This window comes from Schistocerca americana, chromosome 4 (assembly GCF_021461395.2).
Source record: "Schistocerca americana isolate TAMUIC-IGC-003095 chromosome 4, iqSchAmer2.1, whole genome shotgun sequence".
Lineage (NCBI taxonomy): Eukaryota > Metazoa > Arthropoda > Insecta > Orthoptera > Acrididae > Schistocerca > Schistocerca americana.
Window position 1 is genome coordinate 304,426,689 of NC_060122.1, and position 19,495 is coordinate 304,446,183.

The following is a 19,495-nucleotide window of genomic DNA, read 5'->3' on the forward strand; positions in this document are numbered from 1 at the left end:
TTAGAACTACTTAAACCTAACTAATCTAAGGACATCACACACATCCATGCCCCAGGCAGGATTCGAACATGCGACCATAGCAGCAGCGTGGTTCCGGACTGAAGCGCCTAGAACCGGTCGGCCTAACCGTGGGAAGCAGTACCTTTGTCAATTCGAGCGACAGAATATTCAAGCCCCTAAGAATCTAAATAAACTATATTAAATATTATTCAATTTAGTTAAAAGTAAATATACTGTCCTTTGTTATTAAAAAGAAGATTATTTAAAAATCTCAGCTTTCTAGCTGCCATACTTTCAGAGTTAGAGAGAATTACCTAAAACACCCCAAACCGACACTTGTAAGATTAAAGTCAGTTAGGATTCATAACAGTTTGTCTTTTAGCATCATTTTGAATCATTACTGAAGTTCACAAAATGTTAGGTCAATTTGTTCTGAGTTTCATAATTAAAAACGTTAACTATTTGGCATTTTCGTAATATAAAATTCAGAAAAGATCAGTATTTATTTAATGTGCAAGTTGTTCCACATATGGATTAAAAGGTTTCTGGGCCTACCGTTTAGTAGTAACAGTTTGCTGAAAGATTGCTTTATGATCCGGACACCAGACAAGCACCATTCTTGGGATTACGCAACGGTTTTCAAAGTCCTGGTGGATTTACTGATGCGTAATGACGCAAGTTCTGTGACTTGACGTACACAGTCAGGATGACGAGGGTCTCATCTAGAAAAATGAAAACAGACTCCAGGAGTCCTTATTCTACTCTACTCAAAAACTACTCGCACAACTCAACAACAGAAGTTTGTCTGGACACTTTAACTCGTGCAAACAGTAAATCGGTAAGGATACAGATGCAGGTCCTTTTTGATAACGTTTCGACACGACGATCTGTTACACTGAATACCCAAAACATTATGACCACTGCCACCACGGCTTTGGATGCCGCCTGGTGGCATTACACGCACGTGACACGATAACAAAATTATGTAAGCGGACGGGGTATCACCCTAACTAAGACATGGGCTGCAAATGGGGAAATATGCCGAGATAAGCGACTTTGACAAAGGGCAGATTATTATTATGCATAGCCTGTGAACGGATACCTCTAAAACGGCGAAGATGATTGAATGTTCACGTACTAATGGCGTGAGGATTTACGGAAAGCGGTAGGACAGTGATACTACCAATAAGCGCTCAACGATTGGACGTCTATGACTCTTCACGGAACGTGCGGTTCGGAGGCTCGTCTGCTCTGTAAAGTAGGATAGAAGGAAATCTATGGCATCTTTTCCGAAAGAACACAACGCTGGAGCTTGTGCCAGTGTTTCGGAGCACACCGTTCATCGTATATTGTTGGACACGGAGCTCCACAGCAGACCACCAGTAGGTGTTCAAATGTCGACCTAACGACGTCGTCTATTACGACTGCAGTGGGCACGGGGCCATGGGATTCGACAGTCGACCAATGGAAACACGTCGGCTCGTCGGGTGAATCACAACATTTTTGCTGCACTAGGTCGATGGTCGTCTCCAGAAATGCTGTCATCGAGGTAAACGGCGACTCGGATCGTGCAGCGCGCCACGGAAGCAAAAAAAAAAAAAAAAAAAAAAAGGGTTCAAATGGCTCTAAGCACTATGGGACTTGACATCTGAGGTCATCAGTCCCCTAGACTTAGAACTACGTAAACCTAACTAACGTAAGGACATCACTCACATCCATGCCCGAGGCAGGATTCGAACCTGAGACCGTAGCAGCCGCGTGGTTCCTGAATGAAGCGCCTAGAACGCTCGGCCACAGCGGCCGGCTGCCACGGACGCAGGCTGGTGAGAGTAGTGTTTTGCTATGGGAGACATTATACTGCGCTTGCATGGATCTTGAGGTAGTAATCGAAGACACGTTGACAGCTGTGAACCGCCTGCATCCCTTGATGCTTGATGTCTTCCCCGACAGCGATGTCATCTTTCAGCAGTATTATTGTCCGTGGCTCGGAGCCAAACCCGTGCAACAGAGGCATTAGAATGAACCCAAGTTTTGTCTCGGCGACCAAATTCGCCTGATGTAAATTCTATGGAACCCATATGGGTCGCCATCGGGCGCCATTATCGTGTACGCAAATCAGTGGCCCGTTACATACGCGAATTAGAAGATCTGTGCGTAGACACCCAATGTCACATACCGCCACAAACGCACCAACAAACTGTCGGATCCCTGATATGCAAAATCAGTGATGCATTTTGTTCTAAAGACGGACAAGCAAGCTATTAAGCAGGTGGTCATAGTGTTTTGGCTCATCAGGGTAATTCCCACTTGTACAGGTAAACTACGTTGAGGTTTCGCTTCTCATTGTTCCTTTGCTTCCCTTCACTCGACCAATGTTGATAGTGTGCGAAATCTTTTCGAGTAGTTACGGTTTTTAGTTGCAACAGAGCCCTTTTCGAATCATTTGCTACACAGCTTTTGCACTGCACGCTTTGCCGGAGGTTTTACCAAAACACTTTTCGCATGCATACGTTTTTTCACGAATTGAGCTTCGCATAACACTCGACAATAAACAAGTGCTGTTTATCGTCAGCACCATTTTGTGTTGCATTCGACTGGTCACCAAACGCTTCTATTCCTCTCACTCACGAAAAGGTAATGGCACAGAAGAATACTCGGGACAGAGCATGCGGGAGATGTGCGTATGCAGACATGTGGCGACAACCAAATGGTGAATCGGAATCACGGTTTCCAGTGTTTTCTGTGTTGAGCAGTTCTCCTGTTCATTAACAAGGCTCAGTTCCACATCAGCCTTATAAATATTTTCCGGGCTAGTTTCATTTTCTACACACTGCAGAGTCTCTTATGAAGTTTCAGTGCCAAGTGATCTCTGTATAAGATCATACAGACATTGTTCAACAAGTCGAGCGTGTTACACAATGTCTAGAAACACACATTTCCCGAGGACATACACTCCTGGAAATTGAAATAAGAACACCGTGAATTCATTTTCCCAGGAAGGGGAAACTTTATTGACACATTCCTGGGGTCAGATACATCACATGATCACACTGACAGAACCACAGGCACATAGACACAGGCAACAGAGCATGCACAATGTCGGCACTAGTACAGTGTATATCCACCTTTCGCAGCAATGCAGACTGCCATTCTCCCATGGAGACGATCGTAGAGATGCTGGATGTAGTCCTGTGGAACGGCTTGCCATGCCATTTCCACCTGGCGCCTCAGTTGGACCAGCGTTCGCGCTGGACGTGCAGACCGCGTGAGACGACGCTTCATCCGGTCTCAAACATGCTCAATGGGGGACAGATCCGGAGATCTTGCTGGCCAGGGTAGTTGACTTACACCTTCTAGAGCACGTTTGGTGGCACGGGATACATGCGGACGTGCATTGTCCTGTTGGAACAGCAAGTTCCCTTGCCGGTCTAGGAATTAGAACGATGGGTTCGATGACGGTTTGGATGTACCGTGCACTATTCAGTGTCCCCTCGACGATCACCAGTGGTGTACGGCCAGTGTAGGAGATCGCTCCCCACGCCATGATGCCGGGTGTTGGCCCTGTGTGCCTCGGTCGTATGCAGTCCTGATTGTGGCGCTCACCTGCACGGCGCCAAACACGCATACGACCATCATTGGCACCAAGGCAGAAGCGACTCTCATCGCTGAAGACGACACGTCTCCATTCGTCCCTCCATTCACGCCTGTCGCGACACCACTGGAGGCGGGCTGCACGATGTTCGGGCGTGAGCGGAAGACGGCCTAACGGTGTGCGGGACCGTAGCCCAGCTTCATGGAGACGGTTGCGAATGGTCCTCGCCGATACCCCAGGAGCAACAGTGTCCCTAATTTGCTGGGAAGTGGCGGTGCGGTCCCCTACGGCACTGCGTAGGATCCTACGGTCTTGGCGTGCATCCGTGCGTCGCTGCGGTCCGGTCCCAGGTCGACGGGCACGTGCACCTTCCGCCGACCACTGGCGACAACATCGATGTACTGTGGAGACCTCACGCCCCACGTGTTGAGCAATTCGGCGGTACGTCCACCCGGCCTCCCGCATGCCCACTATACGCCCTCGCTCAAAGTCCGTCAACTGCACATACGGTTCACGTCCACGCTGTCGCGGCATGCTACCAGTGTTAAAGACTGTGATGGAGCTCCGTATGCCACGGCAAACTGGCTGACACTGACGGCGGCGGTGCACAAATGCTGCGCAGCTAGCGCCATTCGACGGCCAACACCGCGGTTCCTGGTGTGTCCGCTGTGTCGTGCGTGTGATCATTGCTTGTACAGCCCTCTCGCAGTGTCCGGAGCAAGTATGGTGGGTCTGACACACCGGTGTCAATGTGTTCTTTTTTCCATTTCCAGGAGTGTATTATAAGAAATAATACATTGTAATACTTCCGACCGCGGCCACTTTCTCCAACGCGCCGCGAGCGGCCGAGCCGGACACCCTGGGGCGAGCCCCCGCGTGCAGTCGTTCTTTAAGGACACAGTGGGAAGCCGGGGCGGACGTCCTCGCCTCCCTCAAGGAGAGCACGATGCGAAGGGCTCGTCTGACAACGAGAAGCGTGCCGTGAGCTGATGGGCACCTGCAGACATTAGGACGGAACACCAAGAATGTACGCGTGAAAGCAACTGAGTTCTTCTGATCTGGCGGCAGCCATTTTACCTCCCTTAGAAAGCATGGATGTACCGACAATTCCAGCACCCCACGGGCACAGGGAGCAGTGTGCAAAAAGCGCGGGGAATTGTCGCAGGGAGGCGTGTGAAAGAAGCCAGCATTCTTAAGAAAACGTTTTTTCTCGACAGTGAGGACATTCCTTGCAAACGTCGTACGCCAGCGGATTTTGAGACGGGGCCCAAACACGAGTCTGTCCATGGCTCACACAGAGATAGCGGTTATAAAGAAATGTTGCGTAGCCGCTCTCCCAACAGCCTCGGAATGCAGAAAAACATCTTAAAGAATGTGAAATTGTGAGAAAGATGCCAATTGACGAGGCATACGCCAGCCCACGCCCGAAAGAAAATTTCCACCCTGCACGGAAAGGTGTGGCGATGAAACGGCTGTCATTGGGCTATATAGAAAATTTCGTCCGCCAATGACAAAGCCGAAAGGAATAATGTTTCGAAGAGGGTTTGAGCTGAGAGATGGATGAGAGCGAAAAGGGGAGTCGCAGAAACATCGCGGGAGCGAGAGGACATGGGCTCTCTTCCACCCATCGCCAACATCCGCCTTCCGAAGCCGTGATAGCACAGCTTCGGCCACGCCACCGACAAGGGGCAGACAATGCGGAGATCGCACCTGGGCCCCGCCGTATAGCTGGTGAGGGCAGCCAACCCGCGCAGCACAGCTCTGACGCGACGCGCCGTACCGACGCAGCGCCTGCCGACGAACGAGCAGTATAAGACGAACGATTACCAAAAATGGGGAGACGATTCGTTCCCTCCTCCTTCCCCTTCATAAATGAGTCGTGTCCAGGTCCAGTCAAATCGGTCCTGAGATTTGTAATTTTCTTTTGTTTTGTTTAAACAGCACAAAAAACACTACTGGCCATTAAAATTGCTACACCACGAAGATGACGTGCTACAGACGCGAAATTTAACCGACAGGAAGAAGATGCTGTGATACGCCAATGATTAGCTTTTCAGAGCATTCACACAAGGTTGGCGCCGGTGGCGACACCTACAACGTGCTGACATGAGGAAAGTTTCCAACCGATTTCTCGTACACAAACAGCAGTTGACTGGCGTTGCCTGGTGAAACGTTGTTGTGATGCCTCGTGCAAGGAGGAGAAATGCGTACCATCACATTTCCGACTTTGATAAAGGTCGGATTGTAGCCTATCGCGATTACGGTTTATCGTATCGCGACATTGCTGCTCGCGTTGGTCGAGATCCAATGACTGTTAGCAGAATATGGAATCAGTGGGTTCAGGAGGATAATACGGAATGCCCAACGGCCTCGTATCACTAGCAGTCGAGATGACATGCATCTTATCTGCATCGTGCAGCCACTTCTCGATCCCCGAGTCAACAGATGGGGTCGTTTGCAAGACAACAACCATCTGCACGAACATTTCGACGACGTTTGCAGCAGCATGGACTATCAGCTCGGAGACCATGGCTACGGTTACCCTTGACGCTGCACCACAGACAGGAACGCCTGCTATGGTGTACTCAACGACAAACCTGGGTGCACGAATGGCAAAACGTCATTTTTTCGGATGAATCCAGGTTCTGTTTACAGCATCATGATGGTCGCATCCGTGTTTGGCGACATAGCGGTGAACGCACATTGGAAGCGTGTATTGCTCATCGCCATACTGACGTATCACCCGGCGTTATTGTATGGGGTGCCATAGGTTACACGTCTCGGTCACCTCTTGGGCGCAAGGACGGCACTTCGAACAGTGGACGTTACATTTCAGATGTGTTACGACCCGTAGCTCTACCCTTCATTCGATCCCTGCGAAACCCTACATTTCAGCAGGATAATGCACGACCGCATGTTGCAGGCCCTGTACGGGTCTTTCTGAACACAGAAAATGTTCGACTGCTGCCCAGGCCAGCACATTCTCCAGATCTCTCACCAATTGAAAACATCTGGTCAATGGTGGCCGAGCAACTGGCTCGTCACAATACGCCAGTCACTACTCTTGAAGAACTGTGGTATCGTGTTGAAGCTGCATGGGCAGCTGTACTTGTACACGCCATCCATACTCTGTTTGACGCAATGCCCAGGCGTATCAAGGCCGTTTACGGCCAGAGGTGGTTGTTCTGGGTGCTGATTTCTCAGGATCTATGCACCCAAACTGCGTGAAAATGTAATCACATGTCAGTTCTAGTGCAATATATTTGTCCAATGAATACCCGTTTATCATCAGCATTTCTTCTTGGCGTAGCAATTTTTGTGGGCAGTAGTGTTAATACGTTTCTTTCATGTTATGATCATATAAGCAATCTTTTACATTCATAAATGAACTCCTAAATTTCGTACCCTTTGTGTTTGACTTCATTTAATCACTAATATGAATTAATTGTGGGCTCCTGACGTGGGGCAATGTCATTAGTCATCTGCTCGTCATTTCTTTTCAGACAGTAGAGAGAGAGTAACTTCTCGAGTTCACTACAAAAAAATGGTTCAAATGGCTCTGAGCACTATGGGACTTAACATCTGAGGTCATCAGTCCCCTAGAACCTAGAACTACTTAAACCTAACTAACCTAAGGACATCACAAGCATCCACGCCCGAGGCAGGATTCGAACCTGCGATCGTAGCGGTCGCGCGGTTCCAGACTGAAGCGCCTAGAACCGCTCGGCCACTCCGGCCGGCAGTTCACTACATTTTTGGCGCCCAACGTGGGGCGAACTCATGGGTAATGTTCATGGTATCTGATGTCACAAAATAATTTCTCGAGTTCGCAGCAACATTATTTTAAAGAATTCCTAACGATTATAGACAAACTGCAAACATCAACCGGTATTTTTCTAAGAAAACTAATTTCCCTGTTAAATCAGAAGTGTATTACGATCGGAATGAAACGCGATTTGAAATTGTTCTTCCTGCATACGTAGAACTAAATAAGGCGGGTCAGCTTCGACTTTGTGCCAGTGCAATTTGTATCCCCAATCTCAGTACACATTTTCCTATCTTGTCGTCTCCCTAGAACTGAATCGGTGTAGGTTGTAAGGCACCCATTCTGTTCAAGATACATTTTATATCTTTACTTTATAGTTTTAAAATTTTGTATCGCTTCTGCAAATATAATGAAACACTCAGTGACTAAAGTCGGGAGTAGGATTTCAGTTCACACGCTGGCTGAAGGAGCGGGTAGACCTATGGCGTTGCCAGTGGGCAGTGACGTGAGACACTGTTGTTAGACATGAAAACGCCCGCTACGTCAGTAGCGAGGTAGGGAAAGCACAGTTATTCTGGCGCAAAGCAAGTAATCTTGCTTAATAAATATTTGCTAATAAAAGTCGCTTTTCCCAATACAGGTATTAGGAGAAACCTACAACAGTATTACAGCACTAAAAATCGATCATCTTAATAAATAAATGAATAATATTTAAGCTAACAGAAATGTACGAACGGCTACGAAATACTAAGAGAGCAAGCTGCGCGCCATGTTCTCTAGTCGCCGACAGCATGCCTTCCGATCTAGTTCCGTCGTAAGATCATGTCCTCAGGAAATTTTTAGTTTTCAGATAATCATTATTAATTGTGTCGATATTATCAGTTTATGGTGTTCAGTACATAAATACGTCATAATGGCATCCCTTTTGAACTTCATCCCAAATAATGTAGCTTCCCTCTTTATCACTTGGAATCACAGGAAGTAGAACTGCACTTCACAGAGAATCCAACGGCGCTGAAAATTGTTTCTGCAAGGGACATAAACGTCGAGAGCTTCTCGGCAAAACAGGTAGAAAGAATCCTACATAACTCACTAAGGTAGTCCAATGACGGGTTATCTTAATTTCCGCAAAAATTGTTTGGAAAAGCACGGCTAATCATACTGTATGCATCTTATACCATTCTCCACTGACTGGTTGCTTAAACTGAGCAATCCCGGATCTACGATACTTCCGAACCGGGGCAAAAACTTGATAGTGGCGCCCCCCCCCCCCCTCCATCCTCCTTTCCCCCACAACCCTCCCACCCGAGCGTTTGAGATAGGACGTCAAAAATTAAAAAAAAATCGATTTTTCAAAAACATATTCATTTTGCAGCGCACATTTTTATGAAGAGGTTGATATATAAAATATATATGTTCGAGGAAGTGTAAGACGTTATTTGGTCTTAAGTGTCCCAAAGTGCAGTGCCGTGCCTCTTCATACGGCACTCTTCTATCGCACGTCACTGTATATCGCTCTATGGAATTCAAGCGTGTACATTTTGTAATGGAAGCCATCAAAGCCGGCCGGAGTGGCCGTGCGGTTCTAGGCGCTACAGTCTGGAACCGAGCGACCGCTACGGTCGCAGGTTCGAATCCTGCCTCGGGCATGGATGTGCATGATGTCCTAAGGTTGGTTAGGTTTAATTAGTTCTAAGTTCTAGGCGACTGATGACCTCAGAAGTTAAGTCGCATAGTGCTCAGAGCCATTTGAACCATTTTTTTTTTGAAGCCATCAAGCCTATATTCAGGACAGTGGAAATTAAAATGCCCTGTGATGTCTCTTCAGTCGGCCGATTTCGCGTCCTACTCCCCCTTTAAAAAAAAAGAAACTCAGAATTAATACTAGGTGGAAATATTTGTGACCGGGAGAACAACTCTTCAGATAATTTGCACTCTCTTTTACGTATTAGCTAATAACTTTCTCTTTAGTTTGACATAAAATTAAACATAGGATACATAAAACAGCAAAGACAAGAAACAAGCAAGACAGTACACATTTCCTCAATCCTTAGGTCCCTGCATTTTTCTCTCTAATCATACTACAGCTTTACGCGGCGTGCTTTCCTTTCTCTCTAATCATACTACAGCTATACACGGTGTGCTTTCCTTTCTACGAAAGAATCTATTACCTCATCAAAGTTCGTCAAACGTTTTGCTACATGAAAAACTAAAATGTGTTTTAATTCGAAAAAACTATCAATACTAATAGTACCCAGGACTTGTGTGGATTCTCGATTTGTTTACGTCTTTTTTGTCACTGTCTGTTAGATAAAATGAAATAGTTCTTTCTAATTTCGCAGCAGTTGTAACACACGCCAAATAAGCGAGACTTTTTGGGGCACATGGTCATTTTTATCTCCCTGATTGATATAAATAACGTGACAGAATCTAATTCACGAAGAACCAATATCAAATGCCTATTAGGCCTACAACAAGCAAAAAATTTTGTTTTAGAAAATAGTTTCACATTTTATTGATATGCTCCAGTTTCTCAAGCATGAGATAGAATAGTAGTAGTAGTAGTAGTAGTAGTAGTAGTAGTACTAGTAGTATGACATTTTTATATAAATTTGCAATCGTCATATTCTTCCATGTAATTTCTTCTCCTTTTCCGTCCTAACAAACAATCTTGTCATCGTTAATTCTACAACCGTTCCTGCCACTGTCGAAACTTATTCTCCGGTTAACTTCACTAACCCTGCCAGAATCACCGGATTATCGCGCGTTTATGCTCCAGTTAGGCGTTATTACTCATTCGTACAACGCTTTCTCCGCGCTATTCCGAGAACAGAACTTAGGCATCTGCTAACAGAGGACTCTACAACTGGCCTTTAGTGGTGCAGCGACCTTGCAAAAATTTTCTATCAAAATTTCATTTCCTTGGATACACCGAGATGATAATATGTAATCTTTCTCATCTGTTATTCCTGTTTATTTCCACTCCGGTAGGCTGAATCTATGGATTTCGCTAATAATTATACCAACGCTTATCATTCACACACTCAGTTAACCACATAAACAGCGACTGGTATTCACCCGTTCGGGTTTATTCAGCTCAGCTCGTGGAGCCCCGTCCCCTTTTGTCTGCGGGGAAGTTTTTTATTTCTTGATGCGACGGGTATTATGATTCGTTCAGAAATCAACTTAGAGTTTGTTAAAAATGTTCGAAAACCAACAGGAATGCGTTTCAAAATCACATGAATAATTGACCAAACATGTGCTGGGTGCTTGGCGCTTTGCGAAACAGTGTGTTTTTCTTCAAGAATATGAATTTTGCGTCCCAAGATCCGGGCCTGAAACGGAGACATTTCTGGAGGTTTAGTTGACTTAGGCGATCAAATGACACTGTGTGCAATATGTACAACAATAATCGTCATTGTTAAATGCTGTGTTTCATTTCATTGGCAAGTAATTAGTAGCAACGTAAATCTCTCTGATCTGACACAACAAGTGTTAATCGTTCACTTTAAGAAGACTCTCGGAGCAGGGGCTGACGGGAGCAGCGGTTTTGATAGCAGTCGAAAGACTGTGTACGACTGATATTCAAATGTTTCCGGTAGCTATCAATCTTAGCTTTCAATTTTAAGTACAAAGATTATCTCAATTGAACGTAACAATAAATTTAAACCACTTCAAATTCAATTGCATATAATATTTCTGCCATTTTAAACTCCTCGTGTTAGTCTGCTTTCGTTTATCAGTACGTAGACGCGCTGAACACATCTTCTAGCTAAAGGTGGTTATATGAAGGGCTTATTTCAATCGTGGTGCAAGTCCATTTTTGTCCATTCTGACATACAGAGTCCTAAAGTTAAAAGAGCAATGAAAAATCTGCAGTTGAGATACCAGAAATATTCAAGTATATATACTTAGTTGATCAATTTTACTAATTTTTCCATTTTAATTTTTCTTATTTTTTTTTCTTTCTTTCGGGTGCCAAGGGTCCCCCCCAATTCGTGAAGCCCCAGGTGCCCCAACCTAATTATACCACTAGGAATGAGAACAGCTGCTGATTGTTCTAAAGGTTTCTGTTTCTCAGACATGAACAAGCACGGATCCAAGGCCAGAGTCATAGGAGTCGTGAGCCTCCCACTCCATTAAGGAAAAAAAAAAAAACATTGATGTGAACAGATTATTATGATTATGTTAAAACATTTTACGGTTATTATAATTACAACCTTAGGCATCCACGACACATTATATGTGTGGGTGACGGCAATTATATTGATCCGCACCTGGATGTGTGTTTGTTTCCACTTATTTCCAGCTGCCTCTCACCAAGGGTATCAGGGCAACGGCAATATCGATATGCCAACTACATTTCGTACTAAGCGATGTATGTTCCATTGTGATCGAAAATAAAATTATCGAATAACTACTTTTTCATTGTAAATTCTTAGAATTACGTGCAGTGATATGACCAAAAACTGAAAGACAGTCAGTCCATTATCAAATATAAATGTGACACTATAATAAAAGAAGGAATACTTTTTAGTAAGTTCCTTCAACTCACATGAGAAAGAATGAGTAGCAAAAAATGCACTCATTCAAAGGCAGTCTTTTTTTTTTTTTAAATTATGCAAAAAAATAAAATGTCGCCCGAAAAACTAACTTTTTATACAGATATAAAAGAACAAGGTGTTTGCAAAAGACTGAGCTGATATCACGATTATAATTTCACTTGAATGAAAATAGAAACTCGGGCCAAGTTTTAACATACGCACAGAACTACGAAGTTTCGCAAGAACCATGCTATTTTACAAGGGCAAATCTTTTACATACACTCATACACAACCTCGGGATGGTTTTTGCAGTTACGTTTGAGACCCAAGTTTTAATTTACCTTTCACAGCTGTTCTACGAGCCTTCTCGTGGTTTTTGCAATTACTTTGAAGATCAGAGTTTTCATTTACCTTTCGCAGTTGTTCTATGAGCCTTCCATCAGACCCACGACAAACATCCAGACGACACAATCGCTCAGGTTTTCTCGGCGCGATTGATTAACAGCGTGCTTCCAGGTGTCCTGCTGAGTTGTTGATTCCATTTTCCGCAGAATATTTCGACGACCGACGCAGCCATCTTCTTCAGATGTGAACCATTCTTGGTCTCACGCCGTTATTTATAGCCGAGATCGATTCCCGACACCCATCATTACGCCCTTTAATGCTCTTTTGCTTTTTACAGCTCACACTGATACTTTGTGAAACTCAGTGTCGGACCACAAGTGATATCAAAATTGAAATAGTCTTCCCTGTTTGTTGGCTTTCGTCACATCTTTATTACAGTAGATTCCATAATTATGCTGCTCTCACCGTAATTCATTTCATTATTGTATTCGTGACAATGCTCGTCGACAGCTGATCTTCTTTGTTGTTTTAGTCGAGTGTGTTGCTGATGCTCATTGCATCTCTCCTGGACTGTTCTGGTAGTCTGTCCCAAGTAAGACATGCCACATTCGCATGGAATGCGAAACACACCCGGCTTTCCGTTTCAAATGGCTCTGAGCACTATGGGACTTAACTGCTGTGGTCATCAGTCCCCTAGAACTTAGAAATACTTAAACCTAACTAACCTAAGGACATCACAAACATCCATGCCCGAGGCAGGATTCGAACCTGCAACCGCAGCAGCAGCGCGTTCCCGGACTGAAGAACCTAGAACCACTCGTCCACAGCGGCCGGCCGGCTTTCCGGGACAGATAATACTTTTCATCTTAACAAGTGGAGGCCACGACGTTGGAATCACAGATTTACTTCAGACTTCGTACTGCTTTTGACTTACTCTTAGTTATTAAATTCCGCCCTTAATAATGATGTAGAATCACTGAAATCTCAAGATTGCTCTTAACTATTATTTTCAAAATAGCAACGGTCCACAGTTTACCTGGAAACGATTCATTCGGTTTTATTCTCTGACCGCGTAATATTGACTTTAACCACATCCTAAAGTTCTAGAAGACGGTAAGACTTCGGAAGAAAGGAAAGTGTTTGCAGGTTCTATTATAATTAATGACTGAAAAGTAGTATTGCCGAACTTGGCAGCTGCAATTAATTAATATAGCAAACGAAAAGCTTGAATTTAAATATTTCAACTTTTTCTCCTATTATGAACTTTTCTCTTTAATAAAATGGAAAGATGATGTTATAGGAAGCAATCAGGATATAGCTACCTCTTTCACTTTAATTATTTCAAACACTTACATACAAGAGAATGCGCGGCAACGCACGTGAATTAGGAATCTAGACAGTAAAGGAAAGTCTATTGAGAGACAGTCTAATAGCGATGCAATACAACAATGGCCGATTTCGCCATTGTCTCGCCTTTATATATCCATCATATAAGAGGACCTTTGTCTTCTTTGTTTTCATTACAATAATATTAGTACAATGTGTATAATGATCACTTGTCTTGCACAGACAACAAATGTTTCATAGATTAATTATTATTTCACTTCGTGCTTAGATGACGCTTTGATGATAACATTAATGATTCGAATAAAAAGCAGAGGAAAATACCTTTAATTTTGGCTGCCACGTTATTGAAGTCAGTGTGTGTATGTTGGAGCCCAGGCATTGCGTACACATCAAAGCAAAACCTGTAGCACTACAAGACGATAGCTGGGTCGGTCGTCGGAATATTGTACATAAAATGGAAACAACAACTCGGTAGAGCACCCTAAAGCTCACTATTAATCCATACAATGATCAAATCCGTCCAATACTTTTGCGAGACTGCCTGTAGATACTACATTCACTACCATTATTAAATGGCTTCCCAGTTTACCCAGAGGTACTGGAAAGCGGGCACACAGCCGGAGTCTCTCACAAATTCACCCCTTCTCCCCCCCCCCCCAAAAAAACCCTTGCTGTGAAGTCCTGTGGCCTTGGAGATCACTCGTGCAATGCAGGATCCTGACGTTCGTTATGGCCGATTTATCGCTGAAGCAGCTTATTGTTAAGAAATGCACTTACAAGCGCGTGCCACTGCAGTGATGCTTCATCCTAGTAAAAAATAAAATTGTGGGCTGTTGTTGCAATTGCGGAAAAAGCCATAAGCCAGATCTCCAACATATCCAGGTACGTAACTCCTGTAAATCTTGGAGATTTATGTGGTCACAACATGGAATTTGTCGCTTTTTGAATTTTTGACGCGATTTATTTTCTGTACCTTTATCTAGTTTTCAAGCCACTGAAAACCCATTATCAGATGGAGGTGTCTGGATCACGTGCAGCTAGAGGCTATGGTTGTAGTGTTGGCGAAAATAACGGAAATTTAGTTACCGGTAAGGCCGGCTGGAGCGTTCTAGGCGCTACAGTCTGGAACCGCGCGACTGCTACGGTCGCAGGATCGAATCCTGCCTCGGGCGTGGATGTGTGTGATGTCCTTAGGTTAGTTAGGTTTAAGTAGTTCTACGTTCTAGGGGACTGATGACCACAGCAGTTGAGTCCCATAGTGCTCAGAGCCATTTGAACCATTTTTTTTAGTTACCGGTAAGGAAACGTTTGTCAGTTAAAATTCTTGCCGTTTCATAAATTTTTCGTTTCCGATAAGCAAATTTCCGTTGTTTCTACCAGCACCACGGCCGTAGCGCCTGGCTTCACTTGGTCAAGATCAAGTTCCTGCCATACCTCCATCTGATGACGAGACTGCAGTGGCTTCAAAACTCTATAATGGTACAGAAAATAAAGCTTATGAAATATTAAAAAAGCGACTGTTTGCGTATTACACCCACATAAGCCACCAATTTAAATCACAGCTGCAGTTGATCATCCACAGCAAAGCAAATAACACTTTGCAGAGGATCTATGTGTTCGACTGTGGAATATGGCTGCTGCGTTCCATTTATTCTTACGTTGAGGCTGGCTACCTTCCTACTTATTTGGAACATTGAGTTATTATTGAAATGTAAACAAGTAAGAAAATTGCTCCATCCCCACGACCAAAATTAATTCATAAAACTCTACACTCTCCTGATCACTATGAAGGGCCTAGAGCAGTGGTCGCCAATTTTTTTTTCTTTTTTTTTTTTTTTTTTTTTTTTTTTGCTCAGAAGCCAAAACTAACTCTGTGCGGTGGTACCTCGTGCTGCAAATGTGCAGATCTTATTATTAATTGGAAGCCTACAAAATTGGAATGTCGTGAGCCCCCAGCAGACTAGGTAAAGTAAGGGCGCTGAAGTCGGTCGCCGGGAATCAGGCCCAATAGCTCATCGTTAAAAGTACGCACCATTCGGAACACTTCTTGTCGACTGTTTCAGTTTAAGATTACTGCCATCCTCAGTGACCGCCAAAACCGTCAGATTGTAGTGCCCTTTACGGTTCCACTCTCGATCAGTGCACGGGAGAAATGAACGCTTAAATCCATCTGAGCGAGCTCTGTTTTCTCTTATTTCATTATCACGATCTTTCCTCCCTATACAACTAGGCGGGCACCAACAAAATATTTTCACAATCTGAGGAGAAAGTTAGTGATTGAAATTTCATGAGACAATCCTGCCGCAACGAAAAACGCTTTTGTTTTAATGATTGCCACCTCAATTCACATATCATTAGGTGACGTTCTCTCCCCAATTTCCTGTGATACAAAACGAGCTACCCCTCTTTGAACTTTGTCGATGTCCAGTGTCGATCCTGTCTGATGCGGATCCCACACCACAGAGCAATGCTCCAGAAGAGGACGTACAGGAGTAGTGTAGGCAGTCTCTTAAGTAGACATGTTGCACTTTCTTAGTGTTCTGCCAGTAAGTAGTAGTCATTGGTTTCCAGAATGAAATTTTCACTCTGCAGCGGAGTGTGCACTGGTATGAAACTTCCTGTGCCGGACCGAGACTCGAACTCTGGACCTTTGCTTTTCGCGGGCAAGTGCTCTACGAGGTACTGGCGGAATTAGAGCTGTGAGGACGGGTCGTGAGTCGTGCTTGAGTAGCTCAGGTGGTAGAGCACTTGCCCGCGAAAGGCAAAGGTCCCGAGCTCGAGTCTCGGTCCGACACACAGTTTCAATCTGCCAGGTAGTTTCAGTCATTGGTTTGCTTTGCCCCAATTATCAATGTGGTCGTTTCAACTTAAATTGTTTGTAATTGCATTTAGTTGAATTAACAGCCTTTATACTTGTGTGATTTAACGTGTAACCGAAATTTAGCGGATTCTTTTTGATACTCATGTGGATGATTTCACACTTTTCATTATTTAGAGTCAATTTCCACTTTTCACAGCCTACAGATATCTTGTATAAGTCGCTTTCAATTTGTTTTGATCATCTGATGACTTTATAAGACGGTAAATGACAGCATCATTGCAAACAAACAAAGAATGCTACCCAGATTGTCTCTTAAATCGTTTATGGAGATCAGGAATAGCATAGGGCGTTTAACACTACCTTGGGGAACAGCAGATATTACATCCGTTTTCCTGGACGAGTTTCCGTCAATTACTACTAAGTGTGACCTTTCTGACAGGAAATCACGAATCCAGTCGCACAACTGAGACGTTAGTCCACAGACACGCAATGTGATGAGAAGCAGCTTGTGAGGTACGGTGTCAAAAGCATTCTGGAGATCTAAGAATATGGAATCAATTTGATATCCCCCGTCAATAGCACTCATTGGTTCGTGGGAATGAAGAGCTAGTTGTGTTTTTTCAAGAATGATAGTTTCTGAAATCATGTTTTCAATTCGTCAATGAATCGTTTTCTTAAAGATAACTCTTAATGTTCGAAGACAGCACATGTTCCACAACCTTACAGCAAATCGAGGTTAGCGATATGGGTCTGTAATTCAGCGGATTATCCCTATTTCCTTTCTTGGGTACTGGCGTGATTTGTGCAACTTTCTAGCCTTTAGGTACCGGTCTTTTAGCGAGCGGTCTTTTGTGTGAGATTGCTAAATGTGGAGCTATTATACCAGTCTACTCTGAGAGGAACCTGACTGGTGTACAATCTGGACCGGAGGCCATACCTTTATCGATGTAAGCTGCTTTGCTATAACTACGTTGCTCATGTTGGCAGTTGTTTTGATTCGAATTATGAAATATTTACTTTTGTTTACTAAATATTTTGAATATCATTTTATTAGGACATCCTTAATTTAATTTGACATTCATTGCGACAAACATGTGCCGCATTCCAAGATGACGGTCTCCATAATGCGCATTCACGAATCTATGTTCCTTCCATTTGAAATTTATGCTGTAGCCGCTGACCAGTACGAGGCGCACAAGCCCATGAGTTGTCAGTACTGGAAAGCAAACAATAAAACATTTCTCCCCCCTCCCCCTCCCCTGTCACGTCATCCCATCCTCTAACCACGGTGGCCACGCTACTTACACTTTTGACGTTGAGGTAAGCAACTATCTTTACTTAGTACATGGCCGAATTCACCGACATCAATTAAAATTAAGCGCATCATAAAATATTTATATCTCTGTAAGTATTTTTGTTTGTTGCTGAGTACCTCTTATGAAGCTCTTAACGTCAGTTGACGTTTTTGATTCGGATGTTTGTTGCTAGGGTCAACGGTCTTCGTGCAGTGGTAGCACCAGTTCCCGTCAGATCACGGAAGTTAAGCGCTGTAGGCTTGGCTAGCACTTGCACCCCATTTGACGAGTGCTATTGGCAAATGGGGTGCACTCAACATCGTGAGACCAATTGAGGAGCTATTTGACAGAGAAGTAGCGGCACTGCTCACGAAAACTGACAACGAGCGGGAGAATGGTTTGCTGACCACATGACCCTCTCTATCTACATCCGGTGACGCCTGTGGTCTGAGGATGACATGGCGGCCGGGTGGTACCGTTGGACCTTCAAGGTCTGTTCGGACGATGTTTGTTGCTAGATACATTGTTGTTGTTGTGGTCTTCAGTCCTGAGACTGGTTTGATGCAACTCCCCATGCTACTCTATCTGTGCAAGCGTCTTCATCTCCCAGTACTTACTGCAACCTACATGCTTCTAAATCTGCTTAGGGTATTCACCTCTAGGTCTCCCTCTACGATTTTTACCTTCCACACTGCCCTCCAATACTAAGTTGGTGATTCCTTCATGTCTCAGAACATGCCCCACCAACCGATCCCTTCTTCTAGTCAAGTTGTGCCACAAATTTCTCTTCTCTCCAATTCTGTTCAATACCTCCTCATTAGTTATGTGATCTACCCATCTAATCTTCAGCATTCTTCTGTAGCACCATATTTCGAAAGCTTCTATTCTCTTCTTGTCTAAACTACTTATCTTCCACGATTCACTTCCATACATGGCTACACTCCATACAAATACTTTCAGAAAAGACTTCCTGACACTTAAATCTATACTGGATGTTAACAAATTTCTCTTCTACAGAAACACTTTCCTTGCCATTGCCAGTCTACATTTTATACCCTCTCTACTTCGACCATCATCAGTTATTTTACTCCCCAAATAGCAAAACTCATTTACTACTTTAAGCGTCTCATTTCCTAATCTAATTCCTGCCGCATCCCCCGACTTAATTCGACTATGTTCCATTATCCTCGTTTTGCTTCTGTTGATGTTCATCTTATATCCTCGTTTCCAAGTCACTGTCCATTCCGTTCAGCTGCTCTTCCAGGTCTTTTGCTGTCTCTGACAGAATTACAATGTCATCGGCGAACGTCAAAATTTTTATTTCTTCTCCATGGATTTTAATTCCTACTCCGAATTTTTCTTTTGTTTCCTTTACTGCTTGCTCAGTATACAGATTGAATAACATCGGGGAGAGGCTACAACCGTGTCTCACTCCCTTTCCAACCGCTGCTTCCCTTTCATGCCCCTCGACTCTTATAACTGCCATCTGGTTTCTGTACAAATTGTAAATAGCCTTTCGCTCCCTGTATTTTACCCCTGCCACCTTTAGAATTTGAAAGAGAGTATTCCAGTCAACATTGTCAAAAGCTTTCTCTAAGTCTACAAATGCTAGAAACGTAGGTTTGTCTTTCGTTAATCTATTTTCTAAGATAAGTCGTAGGGTCAGTATTGTCTCACGTATGCAACATTTCTACGGAATCCAAACTGATCTTCCCAGAAATCGGCTTCTACCAGTTTTTCCATTCGTATGTAAGGAATTCGTGTTGGTATTTTGCAGCCGTGACT

General features: G+C 44.0%; 1 protein-coding gene across 1 annotated transcript in view; it reads right to left on the reverse strand.

Annotated features, from left to right (window-relative positions):
- The window catches only part of LOC124613436 (Kv channel-interacting protein 4-like), a 504,767-nt gene that overhangs the window by 19,945 nt on the left and 465,327 nt on the right, over positions 1-19,495 (reverse strand). The gene's annotated exons all lie outside the window — the stretch shown is intronic.